We start from the raw sequence: 8673 nt of genomic DNA, 5'->3' as shown, positions 1-8673 counted from the left end.
AGGAAACAAGGAAATAAAATAAGCTTGACTGAGCAATTTTGTTGGTCTTTGTTCCTGTTGCCCCGTTACAAAGCAATAGATTTATTTGATTAGCTACATTTGTCTGGTAGTACCTGGTTTTAAGGAAGTTTATGAAACATGTTTATGTAAATCACATTTTTAAAACATATTGAATTTATCCATGTTAACCTTGCAATGTTTCCAGCAGAAATTGAAGACCTAATTTGTCCATTAAATATGATTTTTAATATGATATTATGCTATAATTATTTGGATGTAACTGCAATGAGCTACAAACAAAAACCTGTTCTACAGGCCTGTCCGACCCAGATTTGGCATTATAGGGATTTTTTTGGCAAGCATACATGGTGCAGTGATTGATTTCGGATGATATATTTTTGTTTTAATTAAGAAACCTTTCCAAATATGTTCACAGAGGTTTTTTAGATTTTTATCAGATTTTTCAAAAAAACAAAAAAATGATGAAAGTCTGTCCACCTGTAGAACAAGGTTTTTTTTGTCTTTGTTGTCTCAGATCAAAAGTTCCTTGCATGTAAAATTTACCATTTTTTGGCCAAAACTTCCCCCAAAAGTAGACTGAATTTGACGAGAAATTGCTGTATCATTTTTAAATGAGCAGTTTTGGGCAAAAAGTAAATTCTGGTTTGAATGAAAAATAAACAAACAGAGAAACATTGATTTTTGGAGTCATTTGCCAGAAAAAAACACTACCAACCAACTGACCCTACTTGAAAAGTTCCACAACCCTTAAAGAGCCGTAAGGCATTGTTTTGTGGTCATATGACTCCAAAATTATCAACCAAAAGTATTCATATGTTGTTAGTAGATCTACATGTATGTATTACATTTTGTTATTGGAACCTTTACATTATTATAAGTTAAGTTTTGAATCATTATTAAATGCAAGATGAGTGGTTTCGAATTTAATTAATTGAGATATGCCATGTATCAGTCTGTTCTTTACACTAATTGCCAAATGACCAGCAACTAAGCCTTTGTTATTATGTTTAAGTGTTTTGTTTGTCACATGATTTTGTATATTTCAGGAGGTTAACTAGAGGGAGATAGAGAGAGAGAAGATACAAATGGTCATCATGACCAACTGGACATCAATACTGCTCCTGCTTCTCAGTCTCTATATATTTGGTAAGGGGAAAAAAGATGCAGCTAAAATGTATTTTGACATGTCTGTAAATTATTATTGTATCATTATAGTGTGAGATACTTGGATATATTAGGCCTATATATTTGTGATTCATGTTTTGCACCATTTACTTCAAAGTGCAGTGTTATAATATTACATTTATTATAATGATTATTAATGTTCATTATAAATGTTCTTAATTTTGTAGTAAAATAAAGAATGACAAATTGCATTTTAAAATAATAACGTAAAATTGTGATTTATCTTTGCACTTGCGATAGTCTTGCGCTCTCATAGCAATGTGAAATGAACTCAGTTTTAAATCTAGTCAATTCCATGATTGTGTTTCCAGAAGCTCTGACTGTCCCCAAATAATTTAGCAATGTTATGAAAAATGTAATAACTCATGTATTTTGTTTTGTTTTGACTTTTCTTCTACACATCAGAAGAATCCAGTGCAAGTAAGTAATACACTTCCTCAAATTCTTACATGAAATATAAGATTTATTTTTCAAGAATTGTATGGAAATATTTTGGTGACATTTGAAATCGGTGTTTGAAATTGAACAATCAATAATTTAAAAAGAAGGCGCAACTTTAGAATCAGGTCATCACTCATGTTATACTCACTGAATAAAGCGCAGCTTTTGGGTAGCATACCAAGCTTATTGTAAAACCTAGCCGAAATGAACAACCCTTATTTCAGAAAAATACAACACTTTTATCTGTTCCAGTTCCTGTCACCTCATGCATTATTGCCAATGGTAGGATTTTGAATGGAGGGAGATATGATGATTTTAAACATTTAAACCCTATGGGTCAAAAAATGCTCAGGGCAAAGGATGGCTTGCTTCGTAATTATTTTACAAAACAGTGAAACTTTTAGAACAATAAAAATGTGGGTATTTTGTTTTGTTTGACTTTATCCTGAAGCTCAGGCAAACTAACAACTGATGTGTATAATAATAATTATTGAGAGAGCAATTTTTTTAAATATATAACGTAATGCGTAACGGGTTGCTGATTTTTTTTAAAACAAATAAAAAAAATCAGATTTTTAATCATGATTGCCAATTTTCTCACTTTTTGTTTGTTTTAGCCACTTATTTTGGCTACATTACCTCATATATAACCCTATCCTGTCATTATATTACCAGGAACTGACTAACTAAACCAGTCCCATTCGCCAATCAAAGAACCTTCGTCTTACTTTGTCGCAGGTTAATGAATTTGATCTCATTTGAAAGATTGTTCCTTCACAACAGTATTGAGAAAATAATTGATATTTGCTATTACTGTATATGGGTAGGACACCCTGCAGCCTATAACTCCTTGAATTCACAGGCACTACTACATGTAGAAGTAAACACCAGGTTATCATGGAATTGATTCCCGATGAAGGTGAAAACTCAAATCAAATTTATCAATGTACAGTTGCTGTGAACGGTAATGAAGTCCTTGATATTCAACAGCAGCGAAATGGTCCTTCGAGTTCAAGATTTCCATTTTGTTGAAAATTGAGATGGGTGCATTAAGGTACATGCAGGGATCATGTTCAATAACTAGTGAGATAGAAAGAATTTGTTCAAGTATCCTGTTCTACAGACTTATTGAATGCCATCACCCCTCCCCTTGTAATTTAGTGTTTCAGATTTTGTTTGTGATTCATGAAGATTAATGTTTTGGTTTTTTACCTTTCTAAATGTCTTTTGCAGCTCTGAATGCAGATTCAGGTAAGTGGCCTCAATTTAAACAACGAGAGAACTAAATTTAATAGAACTATATAATCTTTACTTTTTCTCTCACATTTTTCTCTTATATTCGCATACCAGTATGTGATACAATCAAGCAAAATTTGTTTATCGAGAAAAATTATTTTAAAGTGATCAAAAGTAGTGTAGTATGTCTGTTTGTTTCCTGCAACATGAAAAATGCAAGAACCATGAATCAATTTTCCAAGGGATTTCCAGCACACAGATGGATGAGCCTGTAAAAATGATAAGAATACTTGTATGTACCTGTAATTGAAGTGAAGGGATGCTTAAGGGTAGTCTTAACCCTGAAATTATGGAATCTTTCGGGACTCATAACTGCTAAATTGTTGGTCTAAAGTATATAAAAGTATACATATTTAGAATGGCAAAGACTTGATAAATTCATCTTTGAGGCCAAAATGCTCATTTAGGGGCCAAAATTATTTTAAAAAATTGTTTTTTTATTCATTTTTAAAAACTAGTTAAAAATATCTAGGAACTGTTTTTTTATTGTTTTTTTATTTTGACCAACTTCACCAAAAACATGAAATTTGGGCGAAAATCAGGCTTTTTTATGATTTTTTTATTTTTCCAGATAACTTGTATGTTATGATTGTGGGATGATTGAATTAGCAAATCAGGACCCACTCCCATGTTTACTCACTGTATGTGCACCACGGACAAGAGTGGTCCATGCTTCTCTGAAAGCTAGTGTAATTAGCACTACACATGCTTAAGTCAGTCACTTTTGGGCACAATGAAATGAAAGTCAAAACTGTTAATTTACACACATACATGTAAATATTAAAACTACAGTATATCTGAAGTCAAAATCATCCTAAGCTGAAAGGTTTGGATGGTAATTTTATTTGGAGAGGGGAGCTAATTAGGTCGAATACAGCACATAAATAATTATCAATCTTACATCACTTTTAATAATCTGTGTTCATCATTCTCTACATATACATTCCAGCTTTTACATTGAGCAACTGCCCTGTTGGTGTCGGTTACATACCAATTGACGCAACTGGTGATGGCCCAGCAACCTGGATAGAACCAACAGCAACATCAACTAATGGAGGTGTCACACGTATAGCTCGAACTCATCAACCAGGGGACACATTCATATTCAATCAAAACACTCATGTGACATACCGGTGGGAAGATGCTGCAAATAAATTTGCTACCTGTCAGTTTACTATCAGACTACAAAATGCAGGTGAGAATTATCCGAAAGGAGTTATATCTTATTTAAGGATAGCTGTTCCACTCTACAAGTATTCATAAGTAATCAAACAAAATGCATCAAGTGTCATTAGATATAAGTTTTTGGAACAGCACAAACAAGAAGCACAGTTTGCTATTCATCAGGTTAGGCACATAACATTGGTATTCCGCTAGAATGTACCTCTTTTCTTATTATAAATAATGTACCTCATGTCTTGAGTCACTGAAATTCCAGTGTAGGAACTGGATTCCTTGCCCCTATAATATACATAACTTTTGTTACCAGTGTGTTATTATTTTTTGAGAAAAATGAAAAATATTCACAAATGTATTAAATGGTGTAGTACCCCCTTAAAGCAACTACACCCCCAAAATGGCGAATTATGGCATACTTTACTTCAATCATTAATAATTTGTACAATAACACTGATTTGAGAGGGCATTTTAACAGCAAAAACAGCCATCAGTTACATGCCGATCTTTCATTCGCCAAAGTCGCCATCGTGGATGACTAAATCAGACTGGAATAGTTGAGGCCCGACTAAAGGCTATAACACTGGCGACGAGAGGGCTGCCCAACATGCACTTGGGGATAACCCGATTTTCAACATAACTGCGGGGGATTTTGAAACTTACACGGAAAGGTTGGAACACTATTTTGCAGCAAACTGTATTACAGACAACAAGTAGTCACATCTGATCACGCACATCGATCATGAGACTTTCAAGTTGCTGAAAACACAGGTAGCGCCAGATAAGATAGAGGACAAAACGTATATGCACAATTAAAGCAGGTCTTAGTGAAACACTTTAACCCAAAACCAGCAATAATAGCTGAGAGATTTGAGTTCTGGCAACGTGACCAGAAAGGTGGTGAAAGTGTGAGACTTTGCTGCTGAACTTCAAAAGATTAAGCTACAAGTGTGAATTTGGTAATTTCTTTAAAAACGAAGCACTGAGGGATCGTTTGGTGTGTGGTCTCTGTGATATTCATACTCAGCGTAAATTACTTACAGTAAAAGATATGACTTTTCAAATGGCCCTAGACATGGTGCATGCAGCGGAAAACTGCTAAACATGGTGTGCAGCAGTTTAATACCAGCAGTAGTAAGTACAAGTGTGACTAACTATGTAGGTGGTAGTAGAAGTAAATACCAAAATTATAATTAAATTTTAAATAAATAATAAATTTTGGATTTATAAAGCGCCTTTCTCCAGATCTTAGAGGACTCAAAGCGCTGTAATTTCGCTGCAATGGTGAATCATCACAATCAGATCGCATCAACTAGGTTGCTGCCGAACAGCGCACACCTATCCGCATTTAGATTGTAACATCCACCCATTATCTGTGCAGCTCCCCAAATTCCATTGGGTGAAGGAAGTTTTTGATAACCAAACAACTAATCACCGATTTTGCGATTAATTAATTAAGCTAATAATGGTGCTAGTAGTAATCATAAACCAAATAGTCAAAGTAACAATCCTTCTGTATGCTACAGATGTGGAAAACAAGGTCATGCTGCCGCAGACTGCAGACATAACCAGTACAAGTGTATTTTTTGTAAACAGCAGGCATTTGGCTAAGGTATGCCGCCAGAAGAATAAAGGTCAATCAGGTCATACACATTATGTTGATGAATCGCAATCACATAGTCATGAGTCAAATGTAAATAGTTGTCAGAATGTCAGTAATTATGGTAATGTAGCTGGAAATGCTAGTCAAGAAGTGCATTCCGAATGTCCATGTCAAGGCGCAAGTAACATGATGCAGGATTTTGACACATTAGGGTTGTACCATGTTGATGTTGGCCAAGTCGATAAAGAAATCAACAAAGCCTATTGTTGTTATGATGGATATTGCTGGCACACCAGTTCAGATGGAAGTGGATACCGATTCTGCTAAAACCATCATTCCAGAAACCCTGTTCCGTGACAAATTTGGACATGTCATATTGACACCGCCACAAGATGGTATCAAAAAATATTCTGGCTACCACTGCCCCTTTTGGGAGAGGCAATGGTTGAAGTGTGCTATGAGGAGCAAAAATATGTTTTGCTTATAGTTGTGGCCAAAGTTGAACCTGCATTGTTGAGTAGAAATTGGTTACAATTCATAAGACTGAATTGGGAAATTTGTTTTGTGGCAAATATTATGCATGTTTCAGAATTGGACACATTCATTCATTCATTCATTCATCTTTATTTCATTCAAATATAAAATATAACAGCACAACAATTAAACACATGCATTGAATGAGGAGGTTCTCGGAAGGCCGGATGGCCCCTGTCCTAACAAAAAAGTTTCAAAATAACAACAACAACAAAATAATACCGAAAAATGTCAAAAACACACCCCCCCCCATTTAACCTAACAAAAACCAGAAGAGCCTGTTTTGTGATCAAGAATATGCAAGAAATTACCGAGATAAATTCAATACTACATTAACTATTACAGATAATACGATACACAATTAAATTACTTATAGCCGTACAAGGAAATTAGATAAAATACTAAATGTAATTAAAAATAATATTATCTTTCACTTTGGTTTTGAAATGCTTGATCATCTTTGTAGTCTTTATATGTTTCTCAAGTGAATTCCACTTAATTGGGCCCGCTGTTTTTAAGGTTTTATGAGCGAAATTCGTTTTAGATTTAGGAACCTGGTAATCTTCATTGTTTCTCGTGTGGTACTTGTGCAGAGTACTCTGCCTTAGGCCAAAAAAAAAAAAAGGTTTGTCTCAAAGCTCACAAGAAATTTAAAAACAAATGCGAAATGCGATTTTTTTTTTTTAGTATTTTTTTTTTAGTATTTTGAGAAAAAAGTCTGATTTTCGCCAATTTTTTCTAGAAAAAAAAAAAAAATTTGAAATAAAAAATTTCCGCATTTGTTTTTTGTCAAATCGTGGGATTTTACAAACGCATGCTTGAGCTTTGAGACTAACCTTTTTTTTTTTTTTTTGGCCTTACAAAATACTTTTGAAATGCTTCTGGAAGTTGATTGGTAAAATGTATTATACATAAAAGTACTTAATTCAAGATCACACTGTGTTGTCCAAACATGGGCCTATATTCAAAACAGGTCTTGGCACTATGAAACACATCAAGGCATCCCTGTATGTTAAGAGAACTTAGTACCCTTTAGGAAAGCTCACCCTGTACCATATTCTTTAAAGGAGAAAGTTAACAGTATGAGCTATTACAAAAGAAGGTATTATAATATAGTACCAGTAACACACAGTGAGTGGGCATCACCAGTGGTTACTGTAGTGAAGGGTGACGGTTTAATATGAATCTGGGGGGATTTCAAGGTCAGATTAAATGAGGCTTTGTATGTTGAGAAATACCCACTTTCCAGCCCTCGGTATTTGTTTACTAAGTTAGATCTTTCTCAAGCGTACCAACAAATGATATTGGACGAAAATTGGATCAATATCAATATGTAACAATAAGCACACACATGGGTTTATTTCAGTATACCAGATTGCCTTATCGTATAGCAAGCACGCCATCCATATTCCAGGCAGCCATGGAGCATGTATTACAGGGAATAGATGGGGTTTTGTGCTATTTGGATGACATTTTGATCACAGGAAGTACGGAGGTAGAGCATTTGCTTCAACTGGACCTGGTGTTGGACCGGTTGGAGACACATGGGTCACGGTTGAAAGTTTCGAAGTGTGAGTTTGTCCAACCCCAAGTCCAATACTTAGGGCACCTTATTGACGCAAAGGGTCTCCATCCAACACCCAACAATGTCACTGCAATTATCAATGCCCAAGAACCCAAGTATCCGAGTTGAGAAGTTTCTTGGGTATGCTTCAGTACTACATGTATTCCAGACTTTTATCAAACTTATCCACAATGTCAAAACCATTGAACAAGCTGCTCAAGGCTTCTGTAATATGGAACTGTAGTGCCGAATGCAAGGCAGCGTTTGAACAAGCAAAAGCCACACTGGCATCTGCCAAAGTACTAGCCCATTATGATGTAAATAAGCCATTGCGCTTAGCAGCAGACGCATCTCCTTATGGAGTGGGAGTGGTTCTGTCTCACATGATGCCAAATGGAGAAGAATGCCCTGAGTAAAATTACTCCCTACTTGAAAAAGAGGCCTTAGGGTTGATTTTTGGTGTCCGAAAGTTTCACTCATACATATACGGTAGAATATTTACATTGATTGCTGATTACAAATCGTTAGTGACAATTTTGGGACCCAAAAATGGCATTTCTCCACTTGCCGCAGCGTGTTTGCAGCGTTGGGCCATAATATTTATCTGCTCATCAATATGAGATTGAATATCGCAACACACACAATCATGCAAACGCGGATGCGCTACAGTCTAGATTACCAGTGCCTAGTACTGCAGACTTCACCCACCATATCGAAGAAGTCATTTATGCTGTGTCACATGTTGAGGAGTTACCCGTCACAAGTCGTGAGATTGCACAAGCAATGAAACAGGACCCTATTCTGTCTAAAGTATTAGACTTTACCCTACATGCACACTGTCTAGCAAATGTAG

The 8673-nt window shown here is 35.4% G+C and overlaps 1 long non-coding RNA gene across 1 annotated transcript; it reads left to right on the top strand.

Annotated features, from left to right (window-relative positions):
• Positions 1-1060: 1060 nt before the first annotated feature.
• Positions 1061-2898, top strand: LOC140165436 (uncharacterized). Its single transcript, XR_011860719.1, has 3 exons — positions 1061-1167; positions 1612-1626; positions 2881-2898. It is a non-coding gene; the product is annotated as an uncharacterized lncRNA (long non-coding RNA).
• Positions 2899-8673: the final 5775 nt, after the last annotated feature.

The sequence above is a fragment of the Amphiura filiformis genome, chromosome 1 (assembly GCF_039555335.1).
Source record: "Amphiura filiformis chromosome 1, Afil_fr2py, whole genome shotgun sequence".
NCBI classification, from domain to species: domain Eukaryota; kingdom Metazoa; phylum Echinodermata; class Ophiuroidea; order Amphilepidida; family Amphiuridae; genus Amphiura; species Amphiura filiformis.
Note: the sequence above shows the minus strand (reverse complement) of the source record. Positions and strands in the feature narration are given on the sequence as shown.